Below are 21,309 nucleotides of genomic sequence, written 5' to 3' on the forward strand. Positions count from 1 at the left end.
CTCACCGGCGCCACCCCGACGCCCTCGACCCCCACCGACCCGCGCCCCCGACGCCCCCGACCCCCCGCCGCCCCGACGCTCCTCGCCGCCCCGATGCGCTCGCCGCCCCGACCCCCGCCGCCCCAACGCCATCGCCGCCCGCGCCACCCCGACGCCCTCGCCGCCTGCGCCACCCCGATGCCCTCGCCGCCCGCGCCACCCCGATGCCCCCACCGGCCCAATGCCCCGTCGTCCTGAAGCCCTAGCCGGCCCGACACCCTGCCACCCCGGTGCCCCATCGACCCACTCTGGTGAGCCCCACCCCCCTGTTTTTTTCTTTTTTCTACTGCTAGTAATTAGGTTAGTTAGTACTGTTAGTTTCTTTTTTTACTGCTACTAATTAGGTTAGTTAGTACTGTTAGTTAGGTTAGTTTGATTTTCTAGGTTAGTTTGATTTTCTAGGTTAGTACTACTAATTAGGTTAGTTAGTACAGTTAGTTAGGTTAGTGTCATTCCTCTCATGTCTTCTTTTGTCAGATTTAGTTTTCTTTAGTAATTTAAGTTTTGTTTTGTTGACTTATTTGTTTGAGTTTGTGTTTCTGTTTGTCCGGTGATGAAAAACCTATTAATCATACCATCTTTAGCGACTAATTGGTCGCTGTGCGCCCATGCTGTCATTCTGCAATTCTGAGGACAAATTGAACATCTTAGCGTAATATTTCTGAGTACTTCTGAACTTATGCTGTGAAAATCTATAATTTTGATGTCCACATTGGCTATGCCGTAATTTTGGAGACTGAATTTTATGGCGAAATGTTAATCGGGCTAGAATTTTTCAAATGGGCTATCCTTTTGGTGGATCTTGAGTTGCTTACTGCTACTTGTTTGATCATAAGCTAATCCTATTTGCCTAGAAAGCATTGTCTGATGGCTCAAGCATTTGTTATGAAACTCTTTAAATATTCTTATTTGAACTCATGAATCTGTGTAACGTTTCTGGTTGATTTTTCTTTCCTAATTGGAGATTGTTGTCTATGGTCCCGGTGATGACTTGTGATGTTAAAAAGTAGTGGCCTGATTCATACATTGATGAGATCTATATTATCACTCTGAGTGATCTGTCCGACAACATATCCAACTTTTTTTATGTTTGTGTTTTTTGGTGATATTTCTGTTATCTAGACACAAATGTTCATAAATTGTTTATTTGCTTTGATATTTGTTGTTAATTTTTGGTTTAAAATATTTCTCTATGAAGAGAGTACAAGCATATCTTTGTTGTTATCTGGACACTTTTGCTTTGATCTTTAGACTAGGTTAGTTAGGTTAGTTTCTAGGTTAGTTAGGTTAATTAGTTTGTAGGTTAGCTAGTTTAGTTCTGTTAATCAGTTCTAGTTTTAGTTTTACTACTACTCCTAGAAAACAACCATGTAAATGATTAGGATTAGGATGCATATGCATCCCTTTTCTTTTCTTTCTTGAAAATCAGAAAATAAAAAGAAAAGGCAGGTTTAATCATCATTTGTCAATTAGTTGGCTAATGGTTTCTAGAATTATTTGGCAATGGGCATGGACATGTAGCAACTAAGAAAGGTAGAATTTTGCATAAAGGGTTTTTGATGTATTATTTATTTGACCAATGAGCTTCCCTAAATTGTTTCAAATATTTTGGAAACACTAAAATAATTTTAACCTATTAAAGACCATTTATGGCCTTAAGAAAAAGGGTTTAATTAGTTAGCTAGTTATTTTTTTTAGGTTAATTACTTAGTTAGTTAGTTAGTTAATTAGTTAATTTTTTTAGGTGTTGTTCTCACCCACCAAATTTTTTATTATGTTTATGTTGTACTAATTTCGTTTACTCTTTGTCATTGCAGGTGTTGACAGACGGTGGGCTTGGGTCGAGAGCGCTCCGAGTCTCCTTCCTGGGCGCGTGGGAGGGGTGTTGTTATTGCACCCTAGAACCTTCGGAGAGCGCTCATAGACAGCATGCAGACACCCCCAGCACCTTCGGCAGGTGCTTCTTCTTCGACTGGGAGCGGAGGTCGGAGGAAGAAGAGGGGTGCAGGTAGAGGTGGACGAGGCGCTGGGAGACGTAGGAAGGTTGATCTGCCTTCCTCACTGCCACCCCCCGCTGATTCTCTGGACCACCGGAGTGCTCAGTCTTAGGTGGACCCGTCTGACCTGGACCCGTGTCGGACTCTGGTCCACGAGCCTCTGGTCGACGAGCCGCTGATCACCGAGCCTCGGGTCGCCGAGCCTCTGGTCGCTGAGCCTCGGGTCCTAGTGTCTTCCTCCCAGGAGACTCGGGTCCCAGAGTCTTCCTCCCAGGAGACTCGAGTCCCAGAGTCTTCATCCCACGTGACTCCGGAGACTAGTGGCCATGCTGATGGTGTTGAGTAGACCTTATCTGAGGATAGCTACAGCGAGGGCGAGCTGGTTGAGGAGGGCAAGAAGGTCTACCAGCATGGTGGTACTAAGCTACCGTCCGTGCCGGCGACCCGCGACCAGTGGTGGTTGATTCAGCCTAACGGGGAGAAATAAGTGCATTTACTCTTTTTTAACCTTTTCATTTCATGTTTGTTCAAATTAATATATAATGTGTTGGCCTTGTCATACTGCAGGGGTTGGATACACGCAGATGGTGTCCGCAGGCCCAACCAGGTCCTTGGTACTCTTTGTCGGCACCACTTCCCGGGGTGGGTCACGTTGCCCGGTGAGGGTGAGCTTCCACAGCTATCATTGACCTGGGAGCTGTACGAGGCTGCTTCGGCCCCGCCGGGGGAGATGGTCGACGGTGTCGTGTGCGAGACGGTGGCCGACATTGTGAGACGCTAGTTTTGGGTAATTTCTCCTTTACAGAATTAAAAATCAACAGTACCTAGTGATTGTACTAATGATCAATGTTGTCTTGTTTGATTGCAGACCTTCTACAGATGTCTTGAGGAACATGAGGCCGACGCGGCTATGGTTCTCGAAGCCGAGTGCAAGCGCCTACTTCAGAACACACGACACGAGGCTCGGGTGTAGGCTATCCGAGATTACTACGCCTCGACTAACATCAGGAGGCAGAAGAAGAAGTGCCGTGTTAAGTATGTGAGTAAGGACAAGTACATGAAGGTAATTACCTATTCTTAAGGCCTTGTACGAGTTTCCTTGATTTGATTCGTAGGTGTAGCGCTGTCTAACTTAGGTGCCCCCGAGATGGTGTGCGGATAAGATGGACTGTTGGGAGAGGTTGGTGGATGAGTGGTGCTCTCCCCAACGGCTAGCCGTCCACAACTAGGCCAGGGACAAGTGTGCCCAGATGCAAGGTGTGCCGCACCACCAAGGGAGCTCAAACATGTTTGAGTATGGGGATCACTGGGTATGTGGTTCGAGCCCTTAAGATTCATGCAATTTCATTCTTCATGCTAGCTTTAATTACTAATTTACCTTGCTCCTCTCTTTCAGGTGCGACACAACAAGAAGGAGGTGCCGCCGCTGTACGACCTCTATGCCATGGCCCATAGTGCCCCGTTCAAGAAGGCCAAGGCATTCTCGGAGGATGACCTCGATCATCCAGAGAGCTTCACCAACATCGCCTCCCACGACAAGCTTGTGAGGTACAGAGACTGGGGGAAGAAGATGAAAGGTGAGGACTTCAACCCGAGCCAGAGTCCTTTTGAGCCTGAGCTCGTGATGCTATCTGGTGATGGGAGGAGACATGGGTCGATAGCCATTGGGGATGGACTGATACATTGTCCTAGAAGTCTCCCGGAGATCAAGAAGTGCCATACTAGGTCTCTTCCCGAGATGAGGCCTCGACCACGGCCAATGGAGCTCGCTATCGAGGCTAGGGCCCTAGAGCTTGTGGTGGAGGCACCCAGGCAGGCGGCGGAGAGTGTGGGGGAGATGGAGGAGAGGACGACTAATCTGTTGGAGGCGGAGAGGAACCAAAACGACGCGGGTCGCTGGTCCCTATACGAGATCCTCGTGGTAAGTTTCTCCCGCATACTAGCCAAATCATGCATGTAATGTTCATTTCATTACTAACTAATATGACTGACTCATGAAAACAAAATGTGCAGTCCGTGTGGGAGAAAATTGGCCAGCCCCTCCGCCGATGCCCCAGATTGCTATAGCAGACACAGTGAGTTTCATTTGAATGGTCATTAGTTACTAGTATTCACATTTCAGTTGCATCATACTAAGTAAACATTGCAAATGATCTTTCGTGCAGCATGCCTCCCAAAAAGGATCGACCGATCCTTCTCCGTCTCGCGATGGCGCAACCCCGACCGGTCCTTCACCTCCCGGATTATGATAACTTTTCCCAAGTGTTTTTGCTTAACAAATGCTTTGTTAGCTAGAAAATGGCATAACAACCTAGGATAGCTCAATAATGATCTATAACTAGCTTAGCTACTTCATTTATGACATAATTAGCTCACTTAGGTGAAAATGGCATAATAACCTAGGATAGCTCAATAATGATCTATAATTAGCTTAGCTACTTCATTTATGACATAATTAGTGCACTTAGGTAAAAAATGGCATAATAACCTTGGTTTAGCTCCAAAATGACATATACTTAGCTTATTTTCCTCAAAAATGACATAATAACCTTATTTAGCTCCAAACTGACATAGTTTACCTAGGATAGTTATAAAATGACCTATACTTAGCCCTTTTCCTCCTAAATGACTTAATATGCTTAGTTAGCTGAAAAATTTCATTAGTACCTAGGATAGCTAAATAATGATCTATACTTAGCTTACCTAGTTCATTTATGACATAATTAGCTTACTTAGGTAAAAATGGCATAATAACCATGATTTAGCTCCAAACTATCATATAATTAGTTTATTTTCCTCCAAAATGACAAAATAACCTTACCTAGCTCCAAAATGATTGGGTTTAACTAGGATAGCTCTAAAATGACCTACACTTACCATTTTGTCCTACAAAATGAATAAATATGCTTAGTTAGCTCAAAAATGGCATAACTACCTAGGTTAGCTCCAAAATGACCTATTTACCTAGCTTAGGTCTAAAATGACCTACACACTTAGCATTTTTACCTACCTTAGCTAAAAAATGGCATTTTTACCTACCTTAGTTAGAAGAAGAAGAAGAAGAAGCTTCTTCTTCTTCTTCTTCCTTCTTCCTTCTTCTTCTTCTTCTTCTTCTTCTAGCTATTCTTCTTCTAACTTTCATCTTTCCTAATTTGCAGATTTGCTTGAGATGAGGAAGCTAGCATTTATGGAAACTTGTTGCAAACATTTACTTGTGCTTGTGCTTCCTTTTTATTTATGGAAACTTGTTGCAAACTTGTTGGATATGTATGTATGGAAATGTTGTTGGAAACTTGTATATGTTGTTGGAAACTTATTGTTGGTATGATTATTGAAATTATTTTGAAATATATGTGTGTGTGTGTGTGTGTGCGAAATTCTGTCAAACTGAATGAATTTAGGAAAAAACAGGAAAACATGGGCTATATAGCCTCTTTGTCATCTGCTAGCGGACGGAAAAGACATTTGCCATCCGCTAGCAGACGGCAAAGCTACCATGTGGCAGCTACCTGTGCAACCTGGGATGTATTGAGCTAGCCTATTTGGCAGATTTGCCGTCAGCCAGCATACGACAAAGGCCTTTGCATCTTTGACGTCAGCTGTCTCATGACAACGATGAAAAGGCCTTTGCCGTCTTCCAGCTGATGGCAAAGCACGCCGATAACCACTTAACGGACCTGAACTTCCACGTGTGCCGTCCAGGCTCTTTGTTGTCTGTCAGCAGACGACAAAGCCCTTTTGCATCTTTGTCGTCACCCAGCAGACGACAAAGAGGCCTTTGCCATGGCCTATTCAGCCGGGCCTGTTGTCGTCTGCTGGCTGACGACAAAGGTCTTTGCCGTCAGCCTTCCATGCCTTTGCCGTCAGCCATGGCTAATGGCAAAATGCCTTCCAGCTGGTGACGTTTTCCAGCCATCACCTCCAACATCATTGAAGCGCCATCCAAAAAATAAATTCTTGATGGTACCACTTTTTTCATCATGTAAGATCGTCTTAGGTGACGGACCCAAATTTGTCACCCACGGCCATTTTTTATGACGGGACAAGCTGTCACCTATGATGGACTAATTTGTCATCATTTTTGGTGACGACAATCCGTCACCAATAGTCAGTTTGTGCATTTGACTGGTCAAAGATTCTGACAAATGGGCCTCGCTATTACTAATGTGGCAGCTTCCAAGTGGGTTTGGCGTAGGTTTTATACCGACGGTAACCGTCAATAATAAGTCGGGCGTCAATTTTGATGGGTCAACGCTGCTGGCATATGGGCTCGGAAGATGTTGATGTCGCTGCTTACATGTGGGACACCGAGACCAGACATGATTTTTTGTGTGACTGTGACCGTCACCAATAGTTATGATCTTGTCATTTAAACGGTCAACGATTCTGACATGTGGGCCCAATGAACAACTGACATGGATGCTGGCAAGCGGTCCACACGTGGGTGACGTGGCTTCTTAGATGTTGGACCATACACTCGTGACGACGTGCATAACCGTCATAGTTTGTAGGCGCGATCAATTTATTTGATATTATAATTGGCAGGCATATTTGATGAAAAAATTCATACAATTTAAATATGAATTTATACAAATTTTGAATTTTAATGTAAATTCAGCCCTTTTTGTAGTGATTACATCACGAACTTAGTAATTCTCAACCAGACTATCTGAGATATTACAGTAGGCAACCATGGGACAGAGTCTCAAAATAAAATTAGACACCTGATGCAGTTTGATCATCTTCAAACAATGCACCAGTATGATGGGGGTGTGATACGTCTCCAACGTATGTATAAGTTTTTTATTGTTTCATGCTATTATCAATCTTAGATGCTTTATATGAAATTTTATATCATTTTGGAACTAATCTATTAACTCAATGCCTAGTGCCAGTTTCTGTTTTCTGCATATTTTTTGTTTTTCAGAAAATCAATATCAAACAAAGTCCAAACACGATGAAACTTTATGGTGATTTTTTATAAACCGGAAGGGACCCTAGCTCACATGGTGCGCCCCCACGGGGGCTCCGCCTGAGCTTGTGGGCCCCATGTAACTCTTTTTGACCTAATTCCACTTGTATAGATTCCTTAAATTCCAAATCCAACAGAGAGCCACCCGAAACAATTTTTTCACCGCTGCAAGCTTCTGTTCTTCTGCAATCCCATCTGGATGTCTTTTCCGGTACTCTGCTGGTGGGGGAATCGATCATGGAGGGCTTCTACGTCAACCTTGCTGCACCTCCGGTGATGTGTGAGTTCTTTACCACAGACCTATGGGTCCATAGTGATTAGCTAGATGGTTTCTTGTCTCTCTTTGATCTTCAATACAATGTTCTTTTCGGAGATCAATTCGATGTAATATTCTTTTGCGGTGTGTTTGTTGGGATCCAATAAATTATGGGTTTTTGATTGGAATATTCATTGAAAGTAATTGAGTCTTTGCTGAACTTTATTATGCATGATTGTTATAGTTTAGTATTTCTCTTCGATCTATCCATTTGTCTTGGCCAATTAGACCGATTTATCTTCAGTCGGAGAGGTGCTTTGTAGTGTATTTAATCTTACGGTGTCCTCAGCCAGTAACAGGAAGGGTAGCGAGGCACGTATTGTATTATTGCCATTAAGGTAAAACGATGGGGTTTAATCATATTGCTTGGTTTATTCTATCAACATTATGTCATCTCTCTTAAAGCATTATTCTGTTTGTCATGAATTTAATACGATAGATGCAGGCAGGAGTCAGTCGATTGGTGGAGTAATCGTAGTAGATGCGGGCAGGAGCCGGTCTACTTGTCATGGACGTAATGCCTATATACGTGATCATTGCCATGAATATCGTCATAACTATGCGCTTTTCTATCAATTGCCCAATAGTAATTTGTCTACCCATCGTATGCTATTTTTGTGAGAGAGAAGCCTCTAGTGAAAACAATGGCCCTGGCTCTATTTTAATCATATTACAAAAACTAAAAATACCTTGCTGCATTTTTATTTCTTTTATTTCACTTTGCAATTTATGTATCTACCATTAGCAGATTTAATCCTTGCAAGTAACAAGTTCAAGGGGATTGACAACCCTCTTGCCCGTGTTGGGTTCAAGTATTTTCTCTTGTGTGTGCATGTCCTGTTTAGTAGGCATTTACATGATTATCCTATTGGTTCAATAACCTTGGTTCTCACTGAGGGAAATACTATCCGCTACTATATTGCTTCACCCTTCCTCTTCGGGGAAAACCCAAACACAACTCACAAGTAGCAGAAAGATATCTAGCGCCGATGCGGGGATATTTCATCAAACAACTAGAGGTACCTACACACACACACACCTTATTTGCTTGCAGTAATCATGTCAACTCACTAAAATAAAAATGAAGTCATATGAATCCTCATCCACTTGCCAATCTTTTCAAATTTGCTATGTATTGTAAACCAATAGCTAATAATGAAGAAGTGATAAAAAGAAAATGCTATTGGGATACATCTATTGAATGAAAAGAATGATTGCAATTGTGTTATTATGAATTCTATGAATATCAATTGTGCTAATGATCATGATTGGGGTGATAATCATAATGTTTCTTATGATCTTGGGAATTTTGAGCTTCATAATGAATCTATTATTGATGATAAAATTTTCAATACTACTGAAAGTGGGTTTGGAAGATCATCAACTTTAGGTAATAATGATCCCACTACTTTGGAGAATTATCAATTTTTGAAAATTTTGATAAAAGTGGGTTCGAAGAGGTCATGACTTTAGTTGATGTCAATCCCACTATCTTGGAAGATTATAATTTTTTATGGATTTGGATCATAAAGAGAATATTGTCTATGATAGCTATATTCTTGAATTTGAATATGATCCTACATGTAATTATTATGAGAGAGTAAAATATTGTTGTAGGAATTTTCATGCTACTAAATTACCTCTCGTTATGTTGAGATTGCCAATGTTTTATTCTTCTTTCTCGCATATGCTAGATATTTCTTGTCTTGATAATTTTTTTGCTTATAAAATGCCTATGCATAGAAAGAATGTTAGACTTAAATGTGTTTGACACATGTTTTATGATGCTCTCTTTGTTCCAATTATTATCTTTAATGTGAGCATCGATAAAATCTCAAGCCTATCTTAATGGCTATAAAGAAAGAGTTTGTTGGGAGACAACCCAAGTTATCATTTTGTTATTATTTGCAGACATGATTATTGCCACAGTAATGATTGTGTTTTTATCTTTTAATTAGTGTTTGTGCCAAATAAAGCCTTTGGGATAATTTGTATGATAGTTGACTTGATTCTGTGCAAAAATAGAAACTTTTGCATCTAGTCCAGGAATTTGTATTGTTTTACTGGAAGCTAATCTTGGTCTGAAATTTTACACATGATTGATATACAAATTTCCCATGTTGTCCTAAGTTTTCTGAATTTTTGGAGTTACAAAAGTATGGTTTTTGTTCAGATCATTACAGACTTTTCTGTTTTAGACATATTCTATTTTTATTGCATAATGTGCTTATTTTAATGATGCTACGAATTTTATCGGGGGTTATAAGCCATGGGGAAGTTAGAATACAATAGGTATTATGCAATAATAATTATGAATGAGTTTACAACAGTACCTAAAGTTTAAGATTTGTCTATTATACTAACGGATCTCACGAAGTTTCTGTTGAATTTTGTGTGTTGAAGTTCCATGTTTTGGGTGAGATCACGATGCATGAGGATATAAGGAGCAGCAAGACCCTAAGCTTGGGGATGCCCAAGGCACCACAAGGTAATATTCAAGGAAGACCCAAGCGCCTAAGCTTGGCGATGCCCCAGATGGCATCCCCTCTTTCGTCTACAATTCATCGGTATGTTACTTGGAGCTATATTTTTATTCATCACATTATATGAGTTTTACTTGGAGCGTCTTGTACCATAGTTTTTGCTTTGTTTTCTTTTAAGTTTGCTACAATCATTGTTTGCTGGACACACCCTTTGAGAGAGACACACATTTATCATGATCTGTTAGAATACTCTATGAGCTTCACTTATATCTTTTGAGCTATGCAGTTACTCTTGTGCTTCACTTATATTCTTAGAGCACGGCGGTGGTTAAATTTAATAGAAATGATTGCACTCTCATGCAACACTTAAATATTTTTGAGAGTCTTTTAAATAGGAACTGGTATTGAGCACGGGTTATAAGACTAGTCGGAAAATGGTAGGTATTCAAGAGTGCTACAGTAAAAATATCATGTAGATCACTGATACGTCCATTTTGCATCATGTTTTCCTACTATTATTTATAATGTTTTATGCATAATAATGCTTTTGGGAGTAATTCTAATGCCTTTTCTCTCATAATTTGCAAGGTTTACACAAAGAGGGCGAATACCGGTAGCTGGAATTCTGGACCTGAAAAAGCACGTCAGAGCTACCTATTCTGCACAACTCCAAATAAGCTGAAACTTCATGGAGATTTTTTATGGATTACTTAAGAGTTATTGGAGCAAATAACTACCAGAGGGGGCCACCAGGTGGAAACAACCCACCTGGGCGCGCCAGGGAGCCCAGGCACGCCCTGGTGGGTTGTGCCCTCCTCGGCCCACCTCAGGTGCCCCTCTTATGGTATATAAGTCATTTTGACCTAGGAAAAATAAGGGGGGACTTTTAGGATGCAGCGCCTCCGTCTTGAGGCGGAACTTGGGCAGGAGCACTTTTGCCCTTCGGCGGAGCGATTTCGTCGGGGGAACTTCCCTCCCTGAGGGTGAAATCATCATCATCGTCATCACCAACAACTCTCCCATATTTTGGAGGGCCATCTCCATCAACATCTTCAACAACACCATCTCCTCTCAAACCCTAGTTCCTCTCTTTTGTTCAATCTTTGTACCAGAACCTTAATTGGTGCTTGTGGGTGACTGGTAGTGTTGATTACATCTTGTAGTTGATTACTATATGGTTTATTTGGTGGAAGATTATATGTTCAGATCTATTATGCTATTTAATACCCCTCTGATCTTGAGCGTGATTATTATTTTTGAGTTGTTACTTTTGTTCTTGAGGTCACGAGAGAAGTCATGTTGCAAGTAATCATGGGAACTTGATATGTGTTCAATATTTTGATGATAAGTATGTTGTGATTCCCTTAGTGGTGTCATGTGAACATCAACTACATGGCACTTGGCACTTCACCATATTTTGGCCTAAGAGAATGCATTGTGGGAGTAGTTTCTAGGTAATGGGTTGCTAGAGTAACAGAAGCTTAAACCCTAGTTTATGCGCTACTTCGTAAGGGACCGATTTGGATCCAAAAGTTTAATGCTATCGTTAGATTTTATCTTAATACTTTTCTCGTAGTTGCAGATGCTTGCGAGGGGTTTAATCATAACTAGGAGGTTTGTGATGTCTACTATGCAACCTTCTTCTTGTAGACATTGTTGGGCCTCCAAGCGCAGAGGTTTGTAGGACAGTAGGAAATTTCCCTCAAGTGGATGACCTAAGGTTTATCAATCCGTGGGAGGCGTAGGATGAATACGGTCTCTCTCAAACAACCCTGCAACAAAATAACAAAGAGTCTCTTGTGTCCCCAACACACCCCATACAATGGTAAATTGTATAGGTGCACTAGTTTGGCGAAGAGATGGTGATACAAGTGTAATATGGATGGTAGATATAGGTTTTTGTAATCTAAAAAATATAAAAACAACAAGGTAGCAAGTGATAAAAGTGAGTGAATATGGTATTGCAATGCTTCAAAACAAGGCCTAAGGTTCATACTTTCACTAGTGCAAGTTCTCTCAACAAGGATAACATAATTAGATCATATAATAATCCCTCAACATGCAACAAAGAGTCACTCAAAAGTCACTAATAGCAGAGAACAAACAAAGAGATTATTGTAGGGTATGAAACCACCTCAAAGTTATTCTTTCCGATCAATCCAATGGGCTATTCCTATAAGTGTCACAAACAGCCCTAGAGTTTGTAGTAAAATAACGCCTTAAGAAACAAATCAACGAAAACCCTAATGTCACCTAGATACTCCAATGTCACCACAAGTATCCGTGGGTATGATTATACGATATGCATCACACAATCTCAGATTCATCTATTCAAACGAACACAAAGAACTTCATAGAGTGCCCCAAAGTTTCTACCGGAGAGTCAAGATGAAAACGTGTGCCAACCCCTATGCATAGATTCCCAAGGTCAGAGAACCCGCAAGTTGATCATCAAAACATACATCAAGTGGATCAATAGAATACCCCATTGTCACCACGACTATCCCACGCAAGACATACATCAAGTGTTCTCAAATCCTTAAAGACTCAATCCGATAAGATAACTTCAAACGGGAAAACTCAATCCATTACAAGAAGGTAGTGGGGGAGAAACACCATAAGATCCAACTATAATAGCAAAGCTCGTGCTACATCAAGATCGTGCCAAATCAAGAACACGAGAGAAAGAGAGAGATCAAACACATAGCTATTGGTACATACCCTCAGCCCCGAGGGTGAACTACTCCCTCCTCGTCATGGAGAGCACCGGGATGATGAAGATGGCCACCGGTGATGATTCCCCCCTCCGACAGGGTGCCGGAATAGGGTCCCTATTGGTTTTTGGTGGCTATAGAGGCTTGCGGCGGCGAAACTTCCGATCTAGGTTTATTTCTGGTGGTTTCTGTATTTATAGGAATATTTGGCATTGATCTCACATCAGGGGGGGTCTCCGAGACATCCACGAGATAGGGAGGTGCGCCAAGGGGGTAGGGCACTCCCTCCACCCTCATGGATGGCTCGTCACTCTTCTGTCCCAACTCTTTTACGTGGGGGGCTTCTTTTGGTCCATAAAAAATCATCAAAAATTGGCACGTCAATTGGACTCCGTTTGGTATTCCTTTTCTGTAAAACTCAAAAACAAGGAAAAAGCAGAAACTGGCACTAGGCTCTAGGTTAATAGGTTAGTCCCAAAAAATCATATGAAATAGCATATAAATGTATATAAAACATCCAAGATGGATAATATATTAGCATGGAACAATAAAAAATTATAGATACGATTGGAGACGTATCAAGCATCCCCAAGCTTAATTCCTGCTCGTCCTCGAGTAGGTAAATGATAAAAAACAGAATTTTTGATGTGGAATGCTACCTAACATATTTATCAATGTAATCTTCTTTATTGTCGCAAGAATATTCAGATCCATAAGATTCAAAAAAAGAGTTTAATATTAACATAAAAATAATAATGCTTCAAGCATACTAACAAAGCAATTATGTCTTCTCAAAATAACATGGCCAAAGAAAGCTCATCCCTACAAAATGATATAGTCTGGCTATGCTCCATCTTCGTCACACAAAATATTAAAATCATGCACAACCTCGGTTTCAGCCAAGAAATTGTTTCATACTTTAGTATTCTCAAACTTTTTCAACTTCCACACAATACATGAGCGTGAGCCATGGACATAGCACTATAGGTGGAATGGAATGGTGGTTGTGGAGAAGACAAAAATGAGAGGGAAATAGTCTCACATCAACTAGGCATATCAACGGGCTATGGAGATGCCCATTAATAGATATCAATGTGAGTGAGTAGGGATTGCCATGCAACGGATGCACTAGAGCTATGAGTGTATGAAAGCTCAAAAAGAAACTAAGTGGGTATGCATCCAACTTGTTTGTTCATGAAGACCTAGCGCATTTTGAGGAAGGCCATCGTTGGAATATACAAGCCAAGTTCTATAATGAAATATTCCCACTAGTATATGAAAGTGACAAAAAGGAGACTCTCTATATCATGAAGATCATGGTGCTACTTTGAAGCACAAGTGTGGTAGAAGGATAGTAGCATTGCCCCTTCTCTCTTTTTCTCTCATTCATTTGTTTTTTTGGGACTTCTTTGTTTTGCCTTCTCTTTTTTTTGTCTGGACTCTCATCCCGACTTGTGGGGGAATCATAGTCTCCATCATCCTTTCCTCACTGGGACAATGCTCTAATAATGAAGATCATCACACTTCTATTTACTTGCAACTCAAGAATTACAACTCGATACTTAGAACAAAATATGACTCTATATGAATGCCTCCGGTGGTGTACCGGGATGTGCAATGAATCAAGAGTGACATGTATGAAATAATTATGAAAGGTGGCTTTGCCACAAATATGATGTCAACTACATGATCATGCAAAGAAATATGACAACAATGAAGCGTGTCATAATAAAAGGAACGGTAGAAAGTTGCATGGAAATATATCTCGGAATGGCTATGGAAATGCCATAATAGGTAGGTATGGTGGCTGTTTTGAGGAAGGTAAATGGTGGGTGTATGGTACCGGCGAATGTTGCGCGGTACAAGAGAGGCTAGCAATGGTGGAAGGGTGAGAGTGCATATAATCCATGGACTCAACATTAGTCATAAAGAACTCACATATTTATTGCAAAAATCTACAAGTCATCAAAACCAAGCACTACGCGCATGCTCCTAGGGGAAGGGTTGGTAGGAGTTAACCATCGCGCGATTGTGACCTCCACACATATGGAGGACAATCAAAGAGATACCTCATGCTTCAAATTTGTTACACAATGGTTACCATACGTGCATGCTACGGGACTCACAAACCTCAAGACAAGTATTTCTGAAATTCACAATTACTCCACTAGCATGACTCTAATATCACCATCTTCATATCTCAAAACAATCATAAGGAATCAAACTTCTCATAGTATTCAATGCACTTCATATGAATTTTTTTATTATATCCCTCTTGGATGCCCATCATATTAGGACTAAATTCATAACCAAAGCAAATTACCATGCTGTTTAAGACACAAAATAATATAATTGAAGCATGAGAGTTCATCAATTTCTTCAAAATAAAACCACCGCCGTGCTCTAAAAAGATATAAGTCGAGCACTAGAGCAAATGAAAAACTACTCCGAGAGATATAAGTGAAGATCAATTAGTAGTCGAATAATTATGTGACTATGTGAAGTCTCTCTAACATTTAATAATTTCAAATCTTGGGATATTATTCAAACAGCAAGCAAAATAAAATAAAACAAAATGACTCTCCAAGCAAAACACATATCATGTGGTGAATAAAAATATAGCTCCAAGTAAAGTTACCGATGAACGAAGGCGAAAGAGGGGATGCCATCCGGGCCATCCCCAAGCTTAGGATCTTGCCACTCCTTATTCCGTAGTGCATCGAATCCTTACCCAAATCTTGAAAACTTCACAACACAAAACTCAATAGAAAACTCGTAAGCTCCGTTAGTATAAGAAAATTAATCACCACTTTTGGTACTGTTGTGAACTCATTCTAAATTCATATTGTTGTAATATTTACTGTATTCCAACTTCTCTATGGTTCATACCCTCTGATACTACTCATAGATTCATCAAAATAAGCAAACAACACATAGAAAATAGAATCTGTCAAAAACAGAACATTCTGTAGTAATCTGTAACTCTAGAATACTTATTTCACTCCAAAAATTCTGAAAATAAATTGGTCTACATGAGGAAGTTGTCTATTAATCTTCTGCAAAAAGAATCAACTCAAAATTACTCTTCTGTAAAAGACAGCTAATCTCGTGAGCGCAAAGTTTTTGTTTTTTTTTACAGCAAGATCATATTAACTTTCACCCAAGTCTTCCCAAAGGTCTTACTTGGCAATTTATTGAAACAAAAGCTATAAAACATGATTACTACAGTAGCTTAATCATTTGAACACACAAAAACAGTAGGGGTAAATATTGGTTGTCTCCCAACAAGCGCTTTTCTTTAATGCCTTTTTAGCTAGGCATGATGATTTCAATGATGCTCACATGAAAGATAAGAATTGAAACACAAAGAGAGCATCATGAAGAATATGAATAGCACATTTAAGTCTAACCCACTTCCTATGCATAAGGATTTTGTGAGCAAACAACTTATGGGAAGAAGAATCAACTATCATAGGAAAGCAAAACAAGCATAGCTTCAAGATTTTCAACACATAGAGAGAGCAAACTTGATATTATTGCAATTCCTACAAGCATATACTCCTCCCTCATAATAATTTTTAGTAGCATCATGAATGAATTCAACAATATAACCATCATATAAATCATTCTTTTCATGATCCACAAGCATAGAAATTTTATTGCTCTCCACATACGCAAATTTCTTCTCATTAATAGTAGTGGGAGCAAACTCAAAAAAATAACTATCATGTGAGGCATAATCCAATTGAAAATTAAATTGAAGATGACAAGTTTCATGGTTATCATTATTCTTTATAGCATACATGTCATCACAATAATCATCATAGATAGCAACTTTGTCCTCATAATCTATTGGAACCTCTTCCGAAATGGTGGATTCATCACTAAATAAAGTCATGACCTCTCCAAATCCACTTTCATAATTATTACAATAAGATTCAACACCCTCCAAAATAGTGGGATCACTAATTCCTAAAGTTGACACTCTTCCAAACCCACTTTCATCAATATAATCATCATAAATAGGAGGCATGCATTCATCATAATAAATATTCTCTTCAAAACTTGGGAGACTAAAAATATCATATTCATCAAATATAGCAACCCAAAGCTTGTAGCTTTGCATATCATTAGCATCATGGATATTCAAGGAATTCATACTAATAACATTGCAATCACGCTCATCATTCAAAGATTTAGTGCCAAACATGTTAATGCATTCTTCTTCTAACACTTTGGCACAATTTTCCGATCCATCATTTTAAAGAAAGACATGATAAAGATGAAGCATATGAGGCAACCTCAATTCCATTTTTTTGTAGTTCTCTTTTATAGACTAAACTAGTGGTAGAACAACAAACTAAAAGATTCAATTGCAAGATCTAAAGATATACCTCCAAGCATTAACCTCCCCGACAACGGCGCCAGAAAAGAGCTTGATGTCTACTATGCAACCTTCTTCTTGTAGACGTTGTTGGGCCTCCAAGTGCAGAGGTTTGTAGGACAATAGCAAATTTACCTCAAGTGGATGACCTAAGGTTTATCAATCTCTGGGAGGCATAGGATGAAGATGGTCTCTCTCAAACAACCCCGCAACCAAATAACAAAGAGTCTCTTGTGTCCCCAACACACCCGATAGAATGGTAAATAGTATAGGTGCACTAGTTCAGCGAAGAGATGGTGATACAAGTGCAATATGGATGGTAGATATAGGCTTTTGTAATATGAAAATATAAAAACAGCAAGGTAGCAAGTGATAAAAGTGAGCGAAGACGGTATTGCAATGCTTCGAAACAAGGCCTAAGGTTCATACTTTCACTAGTGCAAGTTCTCTCAACAAGGATAACATAATTAGACCATATAATAATCCCTCAACGTGCAACAAAGAGTCACTCAAAAGTCACTAATAGCAGAGAACAAACGAAGAGATTATTGTAGGGCATGAAACCATCTCAAAGTTATTTATTTCGATCAATCTAATGGGCTATTCCTATAAGTGTCACAAACAGCCCTAGAGTTCGTAGTAAAATAACACCTTAAGACACAAATCAACCAAAACCCTAATGTCACCTAGATACTCCAATGTCACCTCAAGTATCCATGGGTATGATTATACGATATGCATCTCACAATCTCAGATTCATCTATTCAAACCAACACAAAGAACTTCATAGAGTGCCCCAAAGTTTCTACCGGAGAGTCAAGATGAAAATGTGTGCCAACCCCTATGCATAGATTCCCAAGGTCACAGAACCCGCAAGTTGATCACCAAAATATACATCAAGTGGATCAATAGAATACCCCATTGTCACCACAGGTATCCCACGCAAGACATATATCAAGTGTTCTCAAATCCTTAAAGACTCAATCCGATAAGATAACTTCGAAGGGAAAACTCAATCCATTACAAGAAGGTAGAGGGGGAGAAACACCATAAGATCCAACTATAATAGCAAAGCTCGTGATACATCAAGATCATGCCAAATCAAGAACACAAGTGAGAGAGAGAGAGAGAGATCAAATGCATAGCTACTGGTACATACCCTCAACCCCGAGGGTGAACTACTCCCTCGTCGTCATGGAGAGCGTCGGGATGACGAAGATGGCCACTGGTGATGATTCCCCCCTCCGGCAGGGTGCCAGAACAGGGTCAAGATTGGTTTTTGGTGGCTATAGAGGCTTGCGGCGGCAGAACTCCCGATCTAGGTTTATTTCTGAGGGTTTCTGTATTTATAGGAATTTTTGGCGTCGGTCTCATGTCAGGGGGGGTCTCCGAGTCATCCACGAGATAGGGGGCGTGCCCTCCACCCTCATGAATGGCTCGGGACTCTTCTGGCCCAACTCTTTTACGTCGGGGGTTTCTTTTGGTCCATAAAAAATCATCAAAAAATGGCACATCAATTGGACTCCGTTTGGTATTCCTTTTCTGTAAAACTCAAAACAAGGAAAAATAGAAACTGGCACTGGGCTCTAGGTTAGTAGGATAGTCCCAAAAATCATATAAAATAGCATATAAATGCATATGAAACATCCAAGATGGATATTATAATAGCATGGAACAATAAAAAATTATAGATACGTTGGAGACATATCAGTTTGTTCAAGTAAGAACAGCACCTAGGCACCGATCCACCCACATATCAAATTATCAAAGTAGTGAACATGAATCAAACGAACATGACGAAAGTGATATGATGAAATTCTTGTGTACGCTCAAGAACGCTTTTCTTATCATAAGAGATCATTTTGGCCTGTCCTTTGCCTCAAAGGGATTGGGCTAACTTGCTGAATTTTTTTACCATTACCATTACTTGCTTGTTCCAAATAATCTTGCTATCAAACAACTTGTTACCTACAATTTCAGTGCTTGCAGACATTGCCTTGCCGAAAACCACTTGTCATTTCCTTCTGCTCCTCGCTGGGTTCGACACTCTTACTTATCGAAATGACTATGATTGATCCCTTATACTTTTGGGTCATCAAGGCTCTTTTCTAGCACTGTTGTCGGGGAGTGAATTGATCTTGATAAGTGGAAATTGGTAAAGGAAAATCATTACTATGTGCTAAAATTTATTGTCACTTGTTACTATGGAGAATCATCCTTTGAGGGGTTTGTTCGGGCTATCTTCACCTCGACCGGAACCACAATTAGTTTCCCCTCAACCTACAGCACATACTGGAAATATTGATTATGAAATTCCTTTGGGTATGATAGAACAACTGGTAGCTAATCCTTATGCAAGAGATGGAACTGAACATCCTGATATGCACTTGATATATGTGGATGAAATTTGTGGATTATTTAAGCTTGCAGGTTGATGTCTACTATGCAACTTGTTCTTGTAGACTCGTGTTCGGCCTCCAAGGGCAGAGTTTTGTAGGACAGTAGCAAATTTCCCTCAAGTGGATGATCTAAGGTTTATCAATCCATGGGAGGCGTAGGTTGAAGATGGTCTCTCTCAAACGACCCTGCAACCAAATAATAAAAAGTCTCTTGTGTCCCCAACACACCAAACACAATGGTAATTTGTATAGGTGCACTAGTTCTATGAAGAGATGGTGATAAAAGTGTAGTAATCATAGTAGATATTGATTTTTGTAATAGGAACAATAAAAAACAGCAAGTTAGTAAGTAGCAAAAGTGAGCACAAATTGTATTGCAATGCTTGAAAATGAGGCCTAGGTCCGTACTTTCGCTAGTGCAGTCTCTCAACAATGCTAATCTAATTGCATCATATAACCATCCCTCAAAGTGCGATGAAGAATCACTCCAAAGTTCTTATCTAGCGGAGAATATAAGAAGAAATTGTTTGTAGCTATTCTTTCTGATCGATCTATGCAAGAGTTCATACTAAAATAACACCAAGTTATTCTTTCCGATCGATCTATCAAGAGTTTGTACTAAAATAACACCAAAGCAAATTCAGATTCATAATACTCAATCCAACACAAAGAACCTCAAAGAGTGCCCCAAGATTTCTACTGGAGAAACAAAAGATGAGAACGTGCATCAACCCCTATGCGTAGATTACCCCAATGTCACCTCGGGAATCCACAAGTTGAGTGCCAAAACATATCTCAAGTGAATCAATATAATACCCCATTGTCACCATGGGTACAATACCCCATTTTCACCACGGGTATTCATATGCAAGACATATATCAAGTGCTTTCAAATCCATAAAAGTATTCAATCTAATAATAACAAAATCTCAAAGGGAAAACTCAATTCATCACAACAAGATAGAGAGGGAGAAACACCATATGATCCAACTATATTAACAAAGCCAGTGATACATCAAGATCGTGCCATCTCAAGAACACGAGAGAGAGAGAGAGAGATTAAAAACATAGCTACTGGTACAAACCCTCGGCCCCGAGGGTGGACTACTCCCTCCTCATCATGGTGGCTGTCGGGATGATAAAGATGGCCTTCGGTGATGATTTCCCCCTCTGGTGGAGTGTCTAGATTGGTTTTTCATGGCTACAGAGGCTTGCGTTGGCGGAACTTCTGATCTAGGGTTATTTCTGATGGTTTCTCTATTTATAGGATTTTTTGGCGTCGGTTTCACACGAAGATAGGCCTCGAGGTGAGCACAACCCGCCGGGGCAAGCCAGGCCCCTGTGGCGCGCCGTGGTGGATTGTGCCCTCCTTGTGACTCTTCTCGCCCTGCCATGAAGCTTCGGGGGTCCCTTTTGTTCCAAAAATATCATCAAAAAGTTTCAGCTCATTTGCAGAACTTCCATTTCTGCACAAAAAACAACACCACGGTAGTTCTGCTGAAAACATGTATGCTATAAAGAATAATGATAACCATGAAACTTGTCATCATGATTTTAATTTTCAATCCCGCAATAATTATTTTGTTGAATTTGCTCCCACTACTATTCATGAGAATAAATTTGCTTATGTGGAGAGTAATAAAATTTCTATGCTTGTGGATCATGAAAAGAATGCTTTATGTGATAGTTATATTGTTGAATTCATTCATGATGCTACTGAAAATTATTATGAGAGAGGAACATATGCATGTAGGATTCTCACTAATATCAAGTTCCCTATCTATGTGTTGAAAGTTTTGAAGTTACACTTGTTTTGCCTTCCTATGCTAGTTGATTCTTGTTCCCATAAATTGTTTGCTCAAAAAATCCCTATGAATAGGAAGTGGGTTAGACTTAAATGTGCTTGCCATGTGTTTCATGATGCTCTCTTTGTGTTCCAATTCCTATCTTTTATGCGAGCATCATTGAAATCATCATGCCTAGCTAAAAAGGCATTAAAGAAAAG

General features: G+C 40.1%; 1 non-coding gene across 1 annotated transcript; it reads left to right on the top strand.

The window, feature by feature from the left end:
• The first annotated feature begins 583 nt into the window (after positions 1-583).
• On the top strand, positions 584-675 carry LOC123140280 (small nucleolar RNA SNORD96 family). The gene has a single exon (XR_006469909.1). It is a non-coding gene; the product is annotated as a small nucleolar RNA SNORD96 family (small nucleolar RNA).
• The last annotated feature ends 20,634 nt before the right edge of the window (positions 676-21,309 follow it).

The sequence above is a fragment of the Triticum aestivum genome, chromosome 6B (genome assembly GCF_018294505.1).
Source record: "Triticum aestivum cultivar Chinese Spring chromosome 6B, IWGSC CS RefSeq v2.1, whole genome shotgun sequence".
NCBI lineage: Eukaryota > Viridiplantae > Streptophyta > Magnoliopsida > Poales > Poaceae > Triticum > Triticum aestivum.